We start from the raw sequence: 22,136 nt of genomic DNA on the forward strand, positions 1-22,136 counted from the left end.
TAGCATGGATAGAGTATTGGCTAACTAACTGAAAACAGAGAATTGGGATAAATGGTTCATTCTCGGGTTGGCAATCAGTAACTAGTGGGATGCCGCAGGGATCAGTGCTGGGAACCCAACTATTTACAATCTATATTAATGACTTGGAAGAAGGGACTGAGTGATACAAAGATGGGAGGAAAAGCAATGTGTGAGGAGGACACAAAAAATCTGCAGAAGGACATAGACAGGCTAAGTGAGTGGACAAAAATTTGGCAGATGGAGTATAATGTTGGAAAGTGTGAGGTCATGCACTTTGGCAGAAAAAAAATCAAAGAGCAAGTTATTATTTAAATGGAGAAAGATTGCAAAGTGCTGCAGTACAGCGGGACCTGGGGGCACTTGTGCATGAAACACAAAAGGTCAGTATGCAGATACAGCAAGTGATCAGGAAGGCCAATGGAATCTTGGCCTTTATTGCAAAGTGGATGGAGTATAAAAGCAGGGAAGTCTTGCTACAGTCATACAGGGTATTGGTGAGGCCACACCTGGAATACTGCATGTAGTTTTGGTTTCCATATTTACGAAAGGATATACTTGCTTTGGAGGCAGTTCAGAGAAGGTTCACGAGGTTGATTCTGGAGATGAGTTTGACTTATGAGGAAAGGTTGAGTAGGTTGGGCCTCTAGTCATTGGAATTCAGAGGAATGAGAGATGATCTTATCGAAACGTATAAGATTATGAGGGGCCTTGACAAGGTGGATGCAGAGAGGATGTTTCCACTGATAGGGGAGACTAGAACGCGAAGGCATAATCTTAGTTTTAAATGGGCGGCCCCTTATTCTAAGATGAGGAGGAATTTCTTGTCTCTGAGGGTTGTAAATCTGTGGAATTCACTGTCTCAGAGAGATGTGGAAGCTGGGACATTATATATTAATGATTTGGATGATGGAATTCAGTGTAATATCTCCAAATTTGCAGATGACACAAAACTTGGTGGCGGTGTGAGCTGTGAGGAGGACATAAAGAGGCTGCAGGGTGACTTGGACAGGTTAGGGGAGTGGGCAAATACATGGCAGATGCAGTATAATGTGGATAAATGTGAGGTTATCCACTTTGGGGGCAAAAACACGAAGGCAGAATATTATCTGAATGGCGGCAGATTAGGAAAAGGGGAGGTGCAGTGAGACCTGGGTGTCATGGTTCATCGGTCATTGAAAGTTGGCATGCAGGTACAGCAGGCGGTGAAGAAGGCAAATGGTGTGTTGGCCTTCATAGCTAGGGGATTTGAGTATAGGAGCAGGGAAGTCTTGCTGCAGTTGTACAGGGCCTTGGTGAGGCCCCACCTGGAATATTGTGTACAGTTTTGGTCTCCTAATCTGAGGAAGGACATTCTGGCTATTGAGGGGGTGCAGCGAAGATTCACCAGACTGATTCCAGGGATGGCTGGACTGACATATGAGGAGAGACTGGATCAACTGGGCCTTTATTCACTGGAGTTTAGAAGGATGAGAGGGGATCTCATAGAAACATATAAGATTCTGACTGGACTGGACAGGCTAGATGCGGGAAGTATGTTCCCGATGTTGGGGAAGTCCAGAACCAGGGGACACAGTTTTAGGATAAGGGGCAGGCCATTTACGACTGAGATGAGGAGAAACTTCTTCACTCAGAGAATTGTTAACCTGTGGAATTTCCTGCTGCAGAGAGTTGTTGATGCCAGTTCATTGGATATATTCAAGAGGGAGTTAGATATGGCCCTTACGCTTAAGGGGATCAAGGGGTATGGAGAGAAAGCAGGAAAGGGGTACTGAGGTGAATGATCAGCCATGATCTTATTGAATGGTGGTGTAGGCTTTAAGGGCTGAATGGCCTACTCCTGCACCTATTTTCTATGTTTCTTTGATCTTATTAAATGGCGGAGCAGGCTCGAGGGGCCGTACGACCTACTTCTGCGTCTATTTTTTATGTTTCTTTGATCTTATTACATGGCGGAGCAGGCTCGAGGGGCCGTACGGCCTACTTCTGCGTCTATTTTTTATGTTCTTATGTACATGTTCCGACTGTGGGAAGAGCTTTAAAAGTCCCAGGGAGCTGAAGGTGCACCAGCGAGCTCACACTGGGGAGAGGCCGCTCACCTGCTCCGTGTGTGGGAAGGGATTCACTCAGCTATCCACCCTCCTGTCACACCAGCTTGTTCACACTATCGAGAGACCGTTGAAATGTTCTGACTGTGGGAAGTGCTTTAAAAGCTCAGAGCGTTAAGAGACACCAGCGTGTTCACACTGATCATAGCATCCTGCAGCACATGAAGCTTCGGCCCTTCATGTCTGTGCTGCCATTTTAAAAGAGCTGTCCAATTTAGTCCCCCACCCCAGCTTTATCCCCATAACCCTGTAATCTAGTCCTCTTCAAGCACACGTCCAATTGCTGTTTGGAAGTTCCTATGGAACCTGAATCCATTATCCTTTCAGATGGTGCATTCCAGACCTTAACCATCCTCTGTGTGAAAACAATTCCTCTCTAGTTATTGTGGCAATTATTTTGAATCTGTGACCTTTGGTTACTGACCCTTTTGCCAGAGGCAACAGTTTCTCCCGACTTGCTCTATCATAACCCCTCATAACCTTTAATATCTCTATTAGGTTTCCTCTTAACCTTCTCTGCTCTAAGGGGAACAATCCCAGCTTCTCCAGTCTCTCCACATAACTGAATTCCCCCATCCCTGGTAACATCCTGGTAAACCTCCTGTGTACCTTCTCCAAGGCTGTGTCATCCTACCTAAAGTGTGGTGCCCTGAACTGTACACAAGGCTCCAGCTGAGGCTAAAACCCTGCAGCGAGACAGAGCCCTGGTTAGACCACACCTGGAGCACTGTGAGCAGTTCTGGGCACCACACCTTGGGAAAAATAGATTGTTCTTGGAGGGAGCGCAGTGTAGGTTTACCAGAATGATAGCCGGACTCCAAGCGTTAAGTTACAAGATTACACAAATTAGGGTTTTGTTCCTTAGAAGTTGGAAGTTTAAGGGGTGATCTGATCAAAGTGTTCAGGATATTAAGGGGAACATATAGGTGAGATAGAGAGAAATTATTTCTGCTGGTTGGGGAGTCTAGGATGAGCGGGGGGTGGGGGGGGAACAAACGACAGAGTCTAAAAATTAGAGCCAGTCCTTTCAGGAGTGAAATTAGGAAACATTTCTACACACAAAGGGTGGTAGAAGTTTGAAACTCTCTGCAAATGGCAATTGTTTCTAGATCAATTGTTAAACCTGAGATTGATGGCTTTTTTTAAGCAAAGGCATTAAGGGATATGGGCCAAATACGGGTGTGTAGAGTTAGGTCACAGATCAGCCCTGATCTCATTGAATGGCAGAACAGGCTCGAGGGGCTGAATGGCCAACTCCTGTCCTATGATCCTAACTAGTGATTTACAAAGGTTTAGTGTAACTTCCTTGCTTTTGTATTCAATGGCCCTATTTGTAAAGCCAAGCATCCCATTCACTTTCTGAACCACCTTACCAACTTGCTGTTGCACTTTCAATGATTTGTGAATGTGCAACCCCGGGTCCCTCTGTCTTGCACCCCCTCCAAAATATGGCCAGTTAGATTATACTGCCTCGCCATGTTGTTTCTCCAAAAGTGCATCACTTCACACTTATCTGCATTTCATTGCATCTGCTATGTGTCTGACCATTTCACCGGTCTGTCTATGTCCTCCTGACGCCTGCTACTATCATGCTCACTATTTACAATGTTGCCAAATTTTGCATCATCCGTAAACTTTGAAATTGTACACCCATACACAAGGCTAGGTCATTTATATATAACAAGGAAAGCAATAGTGCTAATACCAACCCCTGGGGAACCCCACTGCATATTTCCCTCCAGTCAGAAACACATCCATTCAGCACTACTCTCTGCCTCCTATCCCTTAACCAATGATATACTCAATTTACCATCATCCCTTTAATTCCCTGTGCTTCTATTTTCCGATTACCTCACTTATGTGGTACTTTATCAAATGCCTTTTGAAAATCCATATACACAACAACATCTGCACCACCTTTGTTAACCCTCTGTTACTTCATCAAAAAACTCAATCATATTAGTCAGACACGATTTGTCTTTAACAAATCCATAATGGGGGCCCCTTATTAACCCATGCTTCTCCAAGTGAGAATTCATTTTGTCCTTGACAATGGTCTCTAGTCATTCACCCACCACTGACGTTAGAGTGATTGGCCTGTAGTTACCAGGTTTAGCCCTCTCCCCTTTTATAAACAGGGGTGTAATATTTCCAATCCTCCAGTTCTCTGGCACCACTCCCATATATCCACTCCCATCTTTCCTCCTTATGCTTGGTTTGTACCCGGTGTCAAATGTTGTTTATAATGCTCTGATGAAACACGTTGGGTCGTTTTACTACGTTAAAAACACTGTATAAATACATTTATTGTCTGAAAGTAACAATAAATTCCGGAGAGTGAAAAAAATACTATTTTTAGTCTCAAATATTAAATTCCACAGAAGCATGGGGTTTGTCTGCTTTTATTCATGAATTTAAAAAGTCTACATTAAAATCTGAGCCAGTGGGTTGTAAGCCCCAGAGCCTTGTGTCCAATAAGGGCAATAAAGGCCCGCCGCCTCCCCTGGTCCCAGGCCCTGAACAATGGACTGCACAAAGTCCCTCCCCTCGGGCTCCCCGATTGGTTGGAGGACCCGCCGCCAGCTCGCTCCTCCAGCCCCGCCCCGCTCGCTTTGTATTGGTTGGAAGCTCCTCCAGCACTGTCCCTTGCTCCCCATTGGTCGGAAGCTTCTCCTGCCCCACTCACTCCATTGGTTGGAAGCTCCTGTCAATCTTCTCCGGAAGGACCCGTGCCGACTCCGCACCACAGGATCAGAGCGCGTAGGCGGAGCACCGAGTGTGGGGGAGGGGCAGTTGCTGTTCTCTGGGCCTGCGCGGTTATTACCGATAGCGACCGAGAGGGGCCACTGTGCCGGACGCGGTTCTGCGTGCGCATGCGTGGACTCGGCTGTCAATCACCCATCAGGCAGCGCGGTTGCTGGTGAGACCTGTGACATCATAGAATCAGAGCCATTGACAGCACAGAAGGAGGCCATTCGGTCCATCATGTCCCTGCCGGCCGACACAGAGCTATCCGGCCGATTCCCACTTTCCAGCTCTTGGGCCGTAGCCTTCTGGGTACAGCACTTCAGGTGAACATTCAAGTACTTTATAAACGTGGTGAGGGGTTCTGCCTCTACCACTCTTTCAGGCAGTGAGTTCCAGACCCCCACCACCCTCTGGGTGAAAACATTTCTCATCAAATCCCCTCTAAACCTTCGACCAATTACTTTAAATCTATGCCCCCCCAGTTATTGACCCCTCTATTAAGGGAATTAGGTCCTTCCTATCCACTCTATCTAGGCCCCCCCATAATTTATACTCCTCAATTAGGTCTCCCCTCAGCCTTCTCCAATTCAAAGAAAACAAACCTGGCCTATCTAATCTTTCCTCATCGCCAAAATTCTCCAGTCCAGGCAACATCCTCGTGAATCTCCTCTGTACCCTCTCCAGTGCAATCACATCTTTCCTGTAATGTTGTGGCCAGAACTGCACGCAGTACTCTAGCTGTGGCCTAACTAGTGTTTTGTACAGTTGAAGCATAACCCTGCTCTTGTAGTCTATGCCTTGGCTAACAAAGGCAAGTATCCCAAATGCCTTCTGAACCACCTTATCTACCTGGCCTGCTATTTTCAGGGATCTGTAGACATGCATTCCAAGGTCCCTCTGTTCCTCTACACTTCTCAATGTCCTACCATTTATTGTATATTGCATTGTCTTGTTAGCCCTTCCCAAATGCATTGCCTCACACTTCTCTGGATTGAATTCCATTTGCCACGTTCTGCCCACCTGACCAGTCCATTGATATCTTCCTGCCGTCTACAGCTTTTTTCTTCATTTTCAACCACACGGCCAATTTTTGTATCATCTGCAAACTTCTTCGTCATACCCCCTACATTCAAGTTCAAATCATTGATCTATACCACAAAAAGCAAGGGACCTAGTACTGAGCACTGCGGAACGCCACTGTATACAGCCTTCTAGTCACAAAAACACCCATCGACCATTACTCTTTGCTTCCTGACTCTGAGCCAATTTTGGATCCAACTTGCCACTTTGCCTTGGATCCCATGGGTTTTTACCTTTGTCTACCATGTGGGACCTTATCAGAAGCTTTGCTAAAATCCATATCGACTACATAACATGCACTACCCTCATCGACCCTCCTTGTTACCTCGATGGTAGAGCTATCCAGTTAGTTCCACCCTCCTGATCTTTCCCAATATCTTCCCTTCAGTATTTATACAATTCACTTTTGAAAGGTACTATTGAATCTGCTTCCACCATCATTTCATGCAGTGCATTCCAGATTGCAACAACTCGCTCATAAAATGTTTTTCCTCATGTCGCCTCTGCTTCTTTTGTCAATCACCTTATTCTGTCTCCTCAGGTTACCAACCCTTCTGCCTCTGGAAAGTGTTTCTCTTTATTTAGTCTATTAAAACTGTTCATGATTTTGAACACCTCGATGAAATCTTCTCTTAAACTTTTCTAAGGCTAAGGGGTAAGCCATTTAGGACCGAGATGAGGAGAAAATCCTTCACCCAGAGTGTGGTGAACCTGTGGAATTCTCTACCACAGAAAGTTGTTGAGGCCAATTCACTAAATATATTCAAAAAGGAGTTAGATGTAGTCCTTACTACTCGGGGGATCAAGGGGTATGGCGAGAAAGCAGGAATGGGGTACTGAAGTTGCATGTTCAGCCATGAACTCATTGAATGGCGGTGCAGGCTCGAAGGGCCGAATGGCCTACTCCTGCACCTATTTTCTATGTTTCTATGTTTTCTTTGTTTCTGCTCCAAGGAGAATAACCGCAGCTTCTCCAGTATCTCCACATAACTGAGGCCCTTCATCCTTGGTACCATTCTAGTAAATCTCTTCTGCACCCTCTCTAAGGTGTAGACATCCTTCCGAAAGTGTGGTGCCCACAATTGAACACAATGTGCCAGCTGAGGCCTAACCAGTGTTTATAAAGGTTTAGCATAACTAAACATCAAATGCTGATATTTGTGTGATGGGGTTTAGATGGGTGAGGTTTATCCAGTCAGTTGGATGTGAGCTGAAACATGTGCACTTGGAGCGGAGAGCCAGGGACACGCTGTGTAATCGGGCTCAGACACTCTGCACAGCCCACACATCACTTGTTTCCCACTTGGCCCAAAAGGAATATATTAATTGCAACAATTCATTTGAATTAATTTTAAGTAGTTTTGTTTATAAATTTAATCATGCTTCTCTAATTTTATTTCTTAACTCAGATTCACGGCCTCATTTTATTTCTTCCTCTGAGCCCCTCAACTTCATCTGGCAGCATAATGTTGCTGAGTGGTGATTGATTGCCCTGGGAACCAACAGGAAGAGAGCTCAAAGGTGGGCGGGCCCAGGGAGCAGCGTGTTCTGCAACCAATCGCGGGGCTTGGGGGATGGATCCTGAGTCGGCCAGTCAGGTGAGTCAGTGGGAACCGCTGTTAAACAATTGATCTTTTAAAAGTTATATGAGATTTCTTTTGTCAACCAAACAGTTTACCATTTGTCAGTATTTTGTTTCCCTAGAGTTCCTATTATGAGTTTCAGACACTTCAGTGTCAAGTGGACCATTTAAAGGTCATTCAATTTCCTCTTTCCATGTCACTGTTTGAAACGGACAGAGATTGATTACCTAAGAACATAAGAAATAGGAGCAGGAGTAGGTCATTTGGCCCCTCGAGCCTGCTCTGCCATTTAATAAGATCATGACTGATCCGATCATGGACTCAGTTCCACTTCCCTGCCCACTCCCATAACCCTTTACTCCCTTACCGCTCAAAAGTCTGTCTATCTCCGCCTTAAATATATTCAATGACCCAGCCTCCACAGCTCTCTGGGGCAGAGAATTCCATAGATTTACAACCCTCTGAGAGTAGAAATTCCTCCTCATCTCAGTTTTAAATGGGCAGCCCCATATTCTGAGACTATGTCCCCGAGTTTTAGTTTCCCCTATGAGTGGAAATATCCTCTCTGCATTCTCCTTGTCAAGCCCCCTCATTAACTTATATGTTCCGATAAGGTCCCCTCTCATTCTTCTGAACTCCAATGTGTATAGGTCCAACCTACGCAACCTATCTTCATAAGTCAACCCTCTCATCTCCAGAATCAACCTTGTGAACCTTCTCTGAATAGTCTCCAATCCAAGTATATCCTTCCTTAAATACAGAGACTAAAACTGTACGCAGTACTCCAGGTGTGGCCTTACCAATACCCTGTAGAGTTGCAGCAGGACTTCTCTGCTTTTATACTCTCGCCCCCTTGCAATAAAGGCCAACATTACATTTGCCTTCCTGATCACTTGCTGTAGCTGAATACTATCTTTTTGTGTTTCATGCACAAGGACCCCCAGGTCCCTCTGTACTGCAACACGTTGCAGTTTTTCTTAATTTAAATTATAATTTGCTTTTCTATTTTTTCTGCCAAAGTGGATAACCTCACATTTTCCCATATTATACTCCATCTGCCAAATTTTTTCCCACTCACTTAGCCTCTCTATGTCCCTTTGCAGATTTTTTGTGTCCTCCTCACAATTTGCTTTCCCACCCATCTTTGTATCATCAGTATACTCAGCTACATTACACTCGGTCCCTCCATCCAAGTCATTGATAGAGATTGTAAATAGTTGAGACCTCAGCATCGATCCCTGCGGCACCCAATAGTCACTCTTTGCCAACCGGAAAATGACCTGTGAACTTTTATCTTGTGCAGTAACCTTTTATGTAGCACCTTAACGAATGCCTTCTGGAAATTGAAATACACCACATCCACTGGTTCCCTCTTATCCACTCTGCTCATTACATCCTCAGAGAACTCCAGCAAATTTGTGAAACGTGATTTCCCTTTCATAATACCACGCTGACTGAATTATGCTTTTCCAAACATCCTGCTACTGCTTCCTTAATAATGGATTCCAGCATTTTCCCAACGACAGATGTTAGGCGAACTGGTCTATAGTTTCCTGCTTTCTGTCTGCCTTTTTTAAATAGGGGCGTTACATTTGCCGTTTTCCAGTCCGCTGGGACTTCCCCAGAATTCAGGGAATTTTAGTAGATTACAACCAATGCATCCACTATCTCTGCAGCCACTTCTTTTAAGACCCTAGGATGTAAGCCATCAGGTCCAGGGGACTTGTCCATCTTTAGTCCCATTATTTTACCGAGTACTACTTCTTTAGTGATAGTATTAAGTTCCTCCCTACCTATAGCCCCTTGATTATAGAAACATAGAACATAGGTGCGGGAGTAGGCCATTCGGCCCTTCGAGCCTGCACCATCATTCAATAAGATCAGGGCTGATCATCACCTCAGTACCCCTTTCCTGCTTTCTCTCCATACCCCGTGATCCCTTTAGCCATAAGGGCCATATCTAACTCCCGCTTGAATATATCCAATGAACTGGCATCAATAACTCTCTGCGGTAGAGAATTCCACAGGTTCACAACTCTCTGAGTGAAGAAGTTTCTCCTCATCTCAGTCCTAAATGGCTTACCCCTTATCCTTAGACTGTGTCTTCCTAGTTCTGGACTTCCCCAACATCGGGAACATTCTTCCTGCATCTAACCTGTCCAGCCCGTCAGTATTTTATAAGTTTCTATGAGATCCCCTCTCATTCTATAAACTCCAGTGAATACAGGCCCAGTCGATCCAGTGTCTCCTCATATTTCAGTCTTGCAATCCCAGGAATCAGTCTGGTGAACCTTCGTTGCACTCCCTCAATAGCAAGAACGTCCTTCCTCAGATTAGGAGACCAAAACTGAACACAATATTCCAGGTGAGGCCTCACCAAGGCCCTGTACAACTGCAGTCAGATCTTCCTGCTCCTATACTCAAATCGCCTAGCTATGAAGGCTAACATGCCATTTGCCTTCTTCACCACCTGCTGCACCTGCTTGCCAGCTTTCAATGACTGATGTACCATGACACCCACGTCTCGTTGCACCTCCCCTTTTCCTAATCTCTCGCCATTCAGATAATATTCTGCCTTCGTGTTTTTGCCATCAAAGTGGATAACCTCACATTCATCCACATTATACTGCATCTGCCATGCATTTGCCCATTCACCTAACCTGTCCAAGTCATCCTGCAGCCTCTTGGCATCCTCCTCGTAGCTCACACCGCCACCCAGCTTAGTGTAATCTGCAAACTTGGAGATATTGCACTAAATTCCTTCATCTAAATCATTGATGTGTATTGTAAATAGCTGGGATCCCAGCACTGAGCCCTGCGGTACCCCACTAGTCACTGCCTGCCATTCTGAAAAGGTCCCGTTTATCCCGACTCTCTGCTTCCTGTCTGCCAACCAGTTCTCTATCCACGTCAATACATTACCCCCAATACCATGTGCTTTAATTTTTCACAACAATCTCTTGTGTGGGACCTTGACAAAAGCCTTTTGAAAGTCCAAATACACCACTGGTTCTCCCTTGTCCACTCTCTCAGTTACATCCTCAAAAAATTCTAGAAGATTTGTCAAGCATGATTTCCCTTTCATAAATCCATGCTGACTTGGACCGATCCTGTCACTGCTTTCCAAATGAGCTGCTATTTCATCTTTAATAATTGATTCCAACATTTTCCCCACCACTGATGTCAGCCTAACCGGTCTATAATTCCCCTTTTTCTCTCTCCCTCCTTTCTTAAAAAATGGTGTTACATTAGCTACCTTCCAGTCCATAGGAACTGATCCAGAGTTGATAGACTGTTGGAAAATGATCTCCAATGCATCCACTATTTCTAGGACCACTTCCTTAAGTATCCACTATTGGGATGTTTTTAGTGTCTTCTACCGTGAAGACCGATACAAAATATTTGTTCAATGTCTCTGTCATTTCCCTATTCCCCATTACTAATTATTAATTCCCCCATTATACATGTGTCGTAGTTAAAGTAACATCCTTCCTGTTAGTGAGTCATATTCTGCACTGGGGGAAGACGGCTGGTGGCTTCAGCCTTTAACATTCTCATCCTCTTGTTCTAATCCAAGGCCTCACCCCTTCCTATCTCTGTAACCTCCTCCAGCCCACCAACACTCTTAATAAGGAGACACAGTTTTCAGTGTCAGGAGGATCAGTAACCAGAGACTCAGATTTAAAGTGATTGGCAAATGAACCAGATTCTACATGAAGGGAAAAATGAAGCAGCGAGATGTTATGACCTGGAGCACACTGCCTGAAAGGGTGGTGGAAGCAGATTCAATCGTAACTTTCAAAAGAGATCAGTACTTGAGTTGGAAAAAAATACCGGGTTATGGGGTAAGAGCAGGGGAGTGGAACTAATTCTACAGCTTCAGAGGAAATAATGTTCCAGAGAAACTCGAACTGTCTGATCAGAATATCTATGCTGTGATTACTTTTTAAATTATGAAGCCAGATTGCAGAGACTAGGCTTGTATTCCCCAGAATATAGAAGAATAAGGGGGATCTAATTGGGGTGTTTAAGATGATTAAAGGCATTGATGGGGTAGATCGAGAGAAGCGATTTCCTCTGGTGAAGGGGACAGAACGTTTAAGAAAATTAAAGCTCGGCCGTTCAGGGTGATGTCAGGAAGCACTTCCTCACACAAATGCTGAGAGGTTGTTTCCCCGGCTGGAGAGTCTAGAACTCAGGGTCATAGTCACAGAATAAGGGCTCGGACATTTTGGACTGAGATGAGAAGAAACTTCCTCACTCAGAGGGTTGTGGATCTTTGGGATTCTCTGCCCCAGAGGGCTGTGCATGTTCAGTCTGTGAGTATATTCAGGGCTGAGATAGATGTATGGACACTTAAGGAATTAAAGGATACGGGGATAGGGCGGGAAAGTGAAGTTGAAGCACAAAATCAGCCTTGATCTTATTGAATGGCAGAACAGGTTCAAGGGGCTGAATGGCCTACTCATGCTCCTATGTTCCTACTTGCAGTGATGACTTTTGTAAACTCATTTTCCAGGGGATTAGAAGGTGAGGATATGCAGAAGGGATTAAACCTGGGTCCCTCCTGTTAATATGACTCAGTCACATCGGTTAGTGTCTTTACCCACTGAGCCATTGGGAGGAGGGTCCTGTGACCCTGCTGGAGAATGCACGTGTGAGGCCTCAGGGAAGGGCAGTGGAATAGCCTGTCGACACTCACTGTTGAGGTTCACTCATGGAGATTGGGCACATGGGTCACATATTGGAGAGAAACTGGTGAGTGTAGAACTGAACCCAGCCAGAGTCAGCACCTTCAGGGGGAGGAGAGGGAGGGGAGCCAGTGAGTGTAGAACTGAACCCAGCCAGAGTCAGCACCTTCAGGGAGAGGAGAGGGAGGGGAACCAGTGAGTGTAGAACTGAACCCAGCCAGAGTCAGCACCCTCAGGGAGAGGAGAAGGAGGGGAACCAGTGAGTGTAGAACTGAACCCAGCCAGAGTCAGCACCTTCAGGGAGAGGAGAGGGAGGGGAACCAGTGAGTGTGGAACTGAACCCAGCCAGAGTCAGCACCCTCGGGGGTGGAGAGGAGAGCAGGGAATTAATGCAAAGTACCTTGTGCCTTGTTCTCGCCCTGGTATCATAAATCAATTGAACTCAGTCTTCCCCTCCTGAAGTCTATAGGCTCTAAAACTTTAGCTTGGTGGCCCTCAGTCCCTACTCCTTGACTTACCTCCCCTTCTCTCCTCCTCTTTCCCCCTTGTGTTCCACTCTGGGCCTTGGGCCTTCCCTGGGGATTCTCAGTATGAACAGGGGGATGTGTGTTGAGACAGGATGTCCCAGCTCTCCACCTTTAAAGGGACAAGGAGAGGACCCGCTGGGCTGAATGGCCCTGCTTTATGACATCACTGCACTGCCCAGCAACCAACCTCCCTGAGCCCTGCTCATTATGGGCTGGGTTGAGCTCAGTGCTGTTACAGGAAGGGAAACAGGAGCAGGGTTCGGCCCGTGTGGAGCCCAGGATTAATGGGGAGAGGTACAGGATCAATTTATACCTTACTGAGTGAGAAATGTCAGTGTCCCGGACACTCTCTGTCCCTCAGTACCTGTGTTGGGGAGCAATTGATGGGTTTGTGTTACCTTTAGGTGAATCTTTGTGCTCATCGAGATGATGGAGGTCAGTGCCGGGCAACAGGATATTTGATAAGAACAGAAGAATTCGGAGCAGGAGTAGGCCATACGGCCAATCGAGCCTGCTACGCCATTCAACAGGATCATAGCTTATCTTAAAAGTTTTTATCAGTCAGAGAACCTCTTGTCAACCTCTGGGATTCCTGGGGCAGGGACTAGAGTCTAATTTACATACAGAATATAGTTCCATCGACACTTCCCTGGGAGTGTTTGATGGGGACAGTGTAGCGGGAAATTTACTGTGTATCTAACCTGTGCTGTACCTGCCCTGGGAGTGTTTGATGGGACAGTGTAGAGGGAGCTTTACTCTGTATCTAGCCCTGTGCTGTGCCTGCCCTGGGAGTGTTTGATGGGACAGTGTAGAGGGAGCTTTACTCTGTATCTAACCCGTGCTGTACCTACCCTGGGAGTGTTTGATGGGACAGTGTAGAGGGATCTTTACTCTGTATCTAACCTGTGCTGTACCAGCCCTGGGAGTGTTTGATGGGACAGTGTAGAGGGAGCTTTACTCTGTATCTAACCCGTGCTGCACCTGACTGCAGAATGCTTCAGGCAGACACTTGGTGCTCAGAATACCCCATTCCACGGCACTGACATCCATCACTTCCATGAGAACAACATTTAACTGTAATTAAAAGATATGAGAAACCCATCAGTTCCTCCCCTGGACACAGATCCAGAGGGACAGTGAGTGTCCCGAACATTGTTGGTGCTCGACAGTTCCTCCCTGGATCTGAACGTTTTGGTGATGATTTGAATTTGATGCCCTCGAGTTACTGACTCACCGACTGGTGGAAATAGTTTATCCTCATTTATCTGATCAACTTTGAACAGCTCCCTCAGATCTCCAATTCCCCTTTGTTCTAATGAAAAGAGCCCCAGTTTCTCCAATCTCCCCTGATAACTAAAGCCTCTCTTCCCTGGTACCATCTCAGTGAATCTCTCTGCACTCTCTCCATGACCTCAACATCCTTCCTGGTGTAAGATCCCCAAAACCTGACACAATATTCGAACTGCAGCCTAACCAATGATTTGTGCAGGTTTACATGCCCTCTGCCCTTTTGTACTCCACACCCCTATTTATAAAACCTAGGATCCCATGTGCTTTTTAACCAATTTATCAACTTAAAGATTTGTGTATCTGAACTCCTTGTAGGTTTTAGAGTTATTAACATAACATGGCTAAAATATGTTGACATCAAATAGCTGATTAATGTGTATTGTGGGAAATAGAGGTTTAGTCTGAGTTAGAAACTCAAACAGGCCTTCACTGTAGACAGGTTGCTATGACAACACTGATAAGACATTCCATTTACTGAATCAACTGGTTGTAATCTGATCGGGGAAAGGACAGGTTTTGCCTGTTATTAACTGCAATATAAACTTAAACCAGAGTGAGTAATAGAATAGATTAGATTATAATGTGTGATGTTTATACCTATAACTGTGAAACAATCTGAAATAAAGTAATGAACAGCAAGCAGGGGAGTTTAGGGATAAAGAGAAAATTACTGAGAAAAGTAATTGCTGGGAACCAGGGAAAGTGACCTTGTAAATCACAGATTAGAGAAATTCCAGCTGTCTTTTCCTCACTTCCTGCCCAAACCCAGCAGAGAAAACAAAGAAGAGTCCGGTGCCAGAGGTGGATCAGTGCAGGGTATAAAAGTGAGGGGAGACTGATGTAAGGGGGCAGTCGGGACTGGAGACATCGGAGATCAAGCTCAGGGTGCCCGAGGTTCCATCCAGCGGGCTGACCTGGTGTCAGTTACTGTGGACACGCGGGACTTGTATCTTTACTCTGATTGATGGATCAATATAAGGTACGGTAGAGGACGGAGAATCTGCTCATCTTGTATTTCTTAGTAAGATATTAAAGTTCCTGACACTGGACTTTTGAACCTGCTAATTAATGAGGCAAGACATTAGCTAGAATCTTACAACCCTAAATCTCTCTACTCTGCTACTCTTTTTAAAGTTTTACCATTTAATGTACATTTTCTCCCAAAATCTATCATCACATTTCTCTGCATTAAATTTCATTTGCCATTTACCTGCCCCATTTACTAACCTGTGTGTTCACACTGAAGTCACTTACAGCCCCTTCACAGTTGGCCATGGTCCATCTTTTGGCATCATCTGGAGATTTTGATCTTGACCTGATGGCCTACATCCTAGAGTTTTGAAGGAGGTGGCCATTGAGATAATGGATGCATTGGCTGTCGTCATCCAAAATTCCATAGATTCCAGAAAGGTTCCCGCATATTGGAAGGAAGCTAATGTAACCCCGCTATTTAAGAAAGGAGGGAGAGAGAAAATGGGGAACTTACAGACCAGTTAGCCTGATATCAGTCGGAGGGAAAATGCTAGAATCTAATATTAACGATGTGGTAACAGAGCAATTGGAAAATAGTAATAGGATTGGGCAGAGTCGACATGGATTTATGAAAGGGAAATCATGTTTGACAAATCTGTTAGAGGTTTTTGAGATTGTAACTAATAGAATAGATAAGGGGGAACCAGTGGATATGGTGTATTTGGATTTTCAGAAAGCATTCGATAAGGTGCCACACAAGAGGTTATTAAACACAATTAGGGCTCATGGGATTGGGGGTAATATACAAGCTTGGATTTAGGATTGGTTAACGGGCAGAAAACAAATAAACGGTAATTTTCGGCTTGGCAGGCTGTTACTAGTGGGGTGCTGCAAGGATTGGTGCTTGGGCCCCAGCTATTCAGAATTGAATGGGGGGATTGTCCAATAAGGAGAGATTGAGTAGACAAGGCCCATATTCTCTAGAGTTCAGAAGAATGAGATGTGATCTCATTGAAACATATAAAATTCTTACAGGGCTTGACAGGGTAGATGCAGGGAGGATGTTTTCCCTGACTGGGGAGTCCAGAACCAGGACTCACAGACTCAGAATAAGGGGTCGGCCATTTAGGACTGAATTGAGGGGAAACTTCTTCACTCAGAGGATGGTGAATCTTTGGAATTTTTTACCCCAAAGGGATATGAAGACTCAGTCTTTGAGTATAATCAAGACAGAGATCAATAGATTTTTGGATATTAAGGGAATCGAGGGATATGGGGACAGTGCAGGAAAGTGGAGTTGAGGTAGAAGATCAGCCATGATCTTATTGAATGGCGGAGCAGGCTCGAGAGGCCGAGTCACGTACACTTGCTCCTAATTCTTATATCCTTCTGTTCTTAGACCCTAGCCCAGATCGTTTCTCTATATTGAGAAGAGCAATGGTCCCAACACCGACCCCGAGGGATACCACTGTTTACATCCCTCCAGTCTGAAGAACATCCATTAACCACTACTCTCTGTTTTATGCCCTTAACCCAACTTCCTCTTCACGCTGCCCCACTCACTCCCTTTAATACCGTGAGCCTTAATTTTGATGAACAAACCTCCTGTCCGGCACTTTATCAAACACCTTTTGACAATCCATCTACACAACATCCCCTGCATTTCCTGTCTCACTACACTGTTATTTCCTGAAATAATCCCTGCTGTCTGTCCTGAATCAATCCATTTCACTACCAAATGTTGCAGAGTTTGCTCCAACCCACAGGGTTTCATCTGTTTAAAGCCACAACAGATAGGCCCACAAAGCGGCACCACGGCAAACTCCAGGGACAGGGAGGAAGTGAGTCAGGGAGCGTCTGTAAATGAGAGAGAAATAGAAACTGGTGAGGGAGCGTCAATGAATGAAGGAGAAATCCAGACAGGTCAGGGAATGTCTCTAAATGAAGGAGAAATGGAAACTGGTCAGGGAGTGTCTGTAAATGAAGGAATAATGGTGACTGGTCAGGATGAGGCTTCAGCAGCGGATGAGCTGAGGTAAGGGTTGAGGTGGGTGATGCTACGGAGGTGGAAATAGTGGGTCTTCGTTATGCTGCGGATATGAGGTCGAAAGCTCATTTCAGGGTCAAATATGACACCAAGGTTGCGAACAGTGTGGTTCAGCCATGGACAGAAGTTGGGGAGAGGGATGGAGTCAGTGGCTAGGGAACGGAGTTTGTGGCAGGGACCGAAAACAATGGCTTCGATCTTCCCAATATTCAATTGGAGAAAATTTCTGCTCATCCAGAACTGGATGTCGGACAAGCAGACTGACAATTTAGGGACCGTGGAGAGGTCGAGAGAAGTGGTAGTGAGGTAGAGCTGGGTGCCGTCAGCGTACATGTGGAAACTGATGCTGTGTTTTCAGATGATGTCGCCAAGGGGCAACATGTAGATGAGAAATAGGAGGGGGCCAAGGACAGATACTTGGGGGACACCAGAGATAACAATGGGGATAACAACAGTGGGAAGAGAAGCCATTGCAGGAGATTCTCTGGCTACAATTAGAGAGATAAGAATGGAACCAGGCGAGTGCAGTCCCACCCAGCTGGACGATGGTGGAGAGGTGGTGGGGAAGGTTCGAGTGGTCAACCATGTCAAAGGCTGCAGACAAGTCAAGAAGGACAAGGAGGGCTAGTCTGCCTTTGTCACAGTCACAAAGGACGTGGTTTGTGACTTTGATGAGAGCCGTCTCGGTACTGTGGCAGGCGCGGAAACCCGATTGGAGGGATTCAAACATGGAATTGTGGGAAAGGTGGGCACGGATCTGGGAGGTGACAACAGTTCAAGGACTTTGGAGAGGAAACATAGCAACATAGAAACATCGAAATTTACAGTGCAGAAGGAGGCCATTTCGGCCCATCGTGTCCGCGCCGGCCGACAAAGAGCCACACGGCCCTCGGTCAGCAGCCCTAAAGGTTACATACAAACCCATGAACAATGACGGAAAGGCAAAGAGCACCCAGCCCAACCAGTCCACCCCACACCACTGCAACACCCCTTATACTAAAAACATCTACACTCCACCCCAACCGGAGCCATGTGATCTCCTGGGAGAGGCAAAAACCAGATAGAAATCCAGGCCAATTTAGGGAGAAAAAAATCTGGGAAATTCCTCTCCGACCCATCCAGGCGATCGAAACTAGTCCAGGAGATCACCCTGGCCGTATTCTATTCCCTGCAGTACTTACCATTATATCTGTGCTGACCAACAAAAAGTCGTCTAATCTAATCCCAATTACCAGCTCTAGGTCCGTAACCCTGCAGGTTACAGCACTTTAAGTGCCCATCCAACCATCTCTTAAAAGTGGTGAGGGTTTCTGCATCCACCACTCTTCCAGGCAGTGAGTTCCAGATCCCCACAACCCTCTGCGTAAAGAAGCCTCCTCTCAAATCCCCTCTAAACCTTCCACCAACCACCTTAAAACTATGCCCTCTCGGAATAGCACCCTCCACCAATGGAAATAGACCTTTACTATCCACTATGTCCAGGCCCCTCAACATTTTGTACACCTCGATGAGGTCTCCTCTCAACCTCCTCTGTTCCAATGAGAACAAACCTAGCCTATCCAATCTGTCCTCATCACTAAGATTCTCCATTCCAGGCAGCATCCTAGTAAATCTCCTCTGCACCCTCTCTAGTGCAATCACGTCCTTCCTACAATACAGACCAGAACTGCACGCAGTACCCCAGCTATGGCCTAACCAAAGTATTATTCAATTTAAGCATAACCTCTCTGCTCTCATATTCTATGCCTTGACCAATAAAGGCATACATTCCGTATGCTTTCTTAACCACCTTATCCACCTGGCCTGCTACTTTCAGGGATCTGTAGACAAGCATTCCAAGGTCCCTTTGTTCATCTACACTATTTAGTGGCCTACCGCTTAATGTGTATACCCTTTCCTTATTATCCCTCCCAAAGTGCATCACCTCAGACTTCTCTGAATTAAATTTAATTTGCCACTGCTCTGCCCACCTGACCAGTAGATTAATATCCTCCTGCAGCCCATGACTTTCCTCTTCATTATCAACCACACAGCCAATTTTAGTGTCGTCTGCAAACAAGGGGAGGTTGGAGATGGGGCGGTAGTTTGCAAGGATCGGGTGGGGGGGGGAGGGGAATTGAGGGTTAGTTTTTTGAGAAGAGCAGTGATGATGGCAGATTTGAGGGAGAGGGGGACAGTACCTGAGGAGAGAGAACCGTCAACAATTTCAGCTAAATGGTGACTGGTCAGGGAGCATCTGTAAATGAAGGAGAAATGGTGACTGGTCAGGGAGCGTCTGTAAATGAAGGAGAAATGGAGACTGGTCAGGGAGCGTCTGTCAATCAAGAAAGAAAGAAGAAAGAAAGACTTGTATTTATATAGTGCCGGTCATGACCACCAGAAGTCTCAAAACGCTTTACAGCCAGTGAATTACTTTTGGAGTGTAGTCACTGTTGTAGTGTGGGAAGCGCAGCAGGCAGCCAACTTGAGTACAGCAAGCTCCCACAAACAGCAGTGTGATAATGATCAGATAATCTGTTTTTGTCATGTTGATTGAGGGATAAATATTGGCCAGGACACCAGGGAGAAGTCCCTGGCTCTTCTTCGAAATAGTGCCATGGGATCTTTTATGACCACCTGAGAGAGCAGACGGGGCCTCAGTTTAACGTCCCATCCGAAATATGGCACCTCCAACAGAGCATCATTCCCTCATCACTGCACTGGAGTGTCAGCCGAGATCGATGTGCTCAAGGGAATTGGTGATAAGTCAGGGAGTGTCTGTAAATTAAGGAGAAATGGTGACTGGTCAGGGAGTGTGTGGAAATGAGGGAGAAATAGTGACTGGTCAGGGAGCGTGTGGAAATGGTGACTGGTCAGGGAGCGTGTGGAAATGGTGACTGGTCAGGGAGCGTGTGGAAATGGTGACTGGTCAGGGAGCGTGTGGAAATGGTGACTAGTCAGGGAGCGTGTGGAAATGAGGGAGAAATGGTGACTAGTTAGGGAGCTGTGGAAATGGTGACTGGTCAGGGAGCATGTGGAAATGGTGACTGGTCAGGGAGCGTGTGGAAATGGTGACTGGTCAGGGAGCGTGTGGAAATGGTGACTGGTCAGGGAGCGTGTGGAAATGGTGACTGGTCAGGGAGCGTGTGGAAATGGTGACTGGTCAGGGAGCGTGTGGAAATGGTGACTGGTCAGGGAGCGTGTGGAAATGGTGACTGGCCAGGGAGCGTGTGGAAATGGTGACTAGTCAGGGAGCGTGTGGAAATGAGGGAGAAATGGTGACTAGTTAGGGAGCGTGTGGAAATGGTGACTAGTCAGGGAGCATGTGGAAATGAGGGAGAAATGGTGACTGGTCAGGGAGCTTCTGTAGATGAAGGGAATTGGTAACTGGTCAGGGAGTGTGTGGAAATGAGGGAGAAATCGTGACTGGTCAGGGAGCGTCTGTACATGAAGGGAATTGGTAACTGGTGGCAGTGTGAGCTGCGAGGAGAATGCTATGAGGCTGCAGAGTGACTTGGACAGGTTAGGTGAGTGGGAAAATGCATGGCAGATGAAGTATAATGTGGATAAATGTGAGGTTATCCACTTTGGTGGTAAAAACAGAGAGACAGACTATTATCTGAATGGTGACAGATTAGGAAAAGGGGAGGTGCAACGAGACCTGGGTGTCATGGTACATCAGTCATCGAAGGTTGGCATGCAGGTACATCAGGTGGTTAAGAAAGCAAATGGCATGTTGGCCTTCATAGCAAGGGGATTTGAGTACAGGGGCATGGAGGTGTTACTACAGTTGTACAGGGCCTTGGTGAGGCCACATCTGGAGTATTGTGTACAATTTTGGTCTTCTAACTTGAGGAAGGACATTCTTGCTATTGAGGGAGTGCAGCGAAGGTTCACCAGACTGATTCCCGGGATGGCGGGACTGACATATCAAGAAAGACTGGATCAACTGGGCTTGTATTCACTGGAGTTCAGAAAAATGAGAGGGGATCTCATAGAAACATTTAATATTCTGACGGGTTTAGACAGGTTAGATGCAGGAAGAATGTTCCCAATGTTGGTGAAGTCCAGAATCAGGGGTCACAGTCTAAGGATAAGGGGCATGCCATTTAGGATCGAGATGAGGAGAAACTTCTTCACCCAGAGAGTGGTGAACCTGTGGAATCCTCTACCACAGAAAGTTGTTGAGGCCAATTCACTAAATATATTCAAAAGGGAGTTAGATGTAGTCCTTACTACTAGGGGGATCAAGGGGTATGGCGAGAAAGCAGGAATGGGGTACTGAAGTTGCATGTTCAGCCATGAACTCATTGAATGGCGGTGCAGGCTCGAATGGCCTACTCCTGCACCTATTTTCTATGTTTCTATGTTTCTCCTTTGTCCACTCTGCTCGTTACATCCTCAAAAAATTCTAGAAGATTTGTCAAGCATGATTTCCCTTTCATAAATCCATGCTGACTTGGACCGATCCTGTCACTGCTTTCCAAATGAGCTGCTATTTCATCTTTAATAATTGATTCCAACATTTTCCCCACCACTGATGTCAGGCTAACCGGTCTATAATTCCCTGTTTTCTCTCTCCCTCCTATTTTTAAAATTGGTGTTACATTAGCTACCCTCCAGTCCATAAGAACTGATGCAGAGTCAATACAATGTTAGAAAATGATCACCAATGCATCCACTGTTTCTAGGGCCACTTCCTTAAGTACTCTGGGATGCAACCTATCAGGCCCTGGGGATATATCGGCCTTCAATCTCGTCAATTTCCCTAACACTATTTCCTGAATAATAAGGATTCCCTCCAGTTCCCCCTTCTCGCTAGACCCTCGGAGCCCGAGTATTTCTGGAAGGTTATTTGTGTTTTCTTTAGTGAAGACAGAACCAAAGTATTTGTTCAATTGGTCTGCCATTTCCTTGTTCCCCATTATAAATTCACCTGATTCTGACTGCAAGGAACCTACATTTGTCTTCACTAATCTTTTTCGCTTCACATATCTATAGAAGCTTTTGCAGTCAGTTTTTATGTTCCCTGCAAGCTTCCTCTCATACTCAATTTTCCCCCTCCTAATTAAACCCTTTGTCCTCCTCTGCTG

General features: G+C 45.8%; 2 protein-coding genes and 1 pseudogene across 10 annotated transcripts in view; 1 reads left to right on the forward strand and 2 right to left on the reverse strand.

Annotated features, from left to right (window-relative positions):
• Window positions 1-22,136, reverse strand: part of LOC139247122 (nuclear factor 7, ovary-like) — a 640,289-nt gene that overhangs the window by 553,985 nt on the left and 64,168 nt on the right. The window lies entirely within an intron of this gene.
• Window positions 1-22,136, reverse strand: part of LOC139247112 (zinc finger protein 432-like) — a 521,915-nt pseudogene that overhangs the window by 416,776 nt on the left and 83,003 nt on the right.
• LOC139247117 (zinc finger protein 432-like) overlaps window positions 1-22,136 on the forward strand; it is a 420,986-nt gene that overhangs the window by 359,219 nt on the left and 39,631 nt on the right. For 4 of the 9 annotated variants that reach the window (XM_070871531.1, XM_070871537.1, XM_070871533.1 and 1 more), the window contains exon 2: window positions 7,364-7,552. The exons of 2 other annotated variants lie outside the window; for them this stretch is intronic. The gene's annotated coding sequence lies outside the window, so the exon portion shown is untranslated. Of the gene's footprint in view, window positions 1-7,363; window positions 7,553-14,768; window positions 15,025-22,136 lie in introns of those variants that run through there. 3 more of the 9 variants (XM_070871532.1, XM_070871534.1, XM_070871539.1) reach the window with 1 other exon arrangement.

The sequence above is a fragment of the Pristiophorus japonicus genome, unplaced genomic scaffold (assembly GCF_044704955.1).
Source record: "Pristiophorus japonicus isolate sPriJap1 unplaced genomic scaffold, sPriJap1.hap1 HAP1_SCAFFOLD_258, whole genome shotgun sequence".
NCBI lineage: Eukaryota > Metazoa > Chordata > Chondrichthyes > Pristiophoridae > Pristiophorus > Pristiophorus japonicus.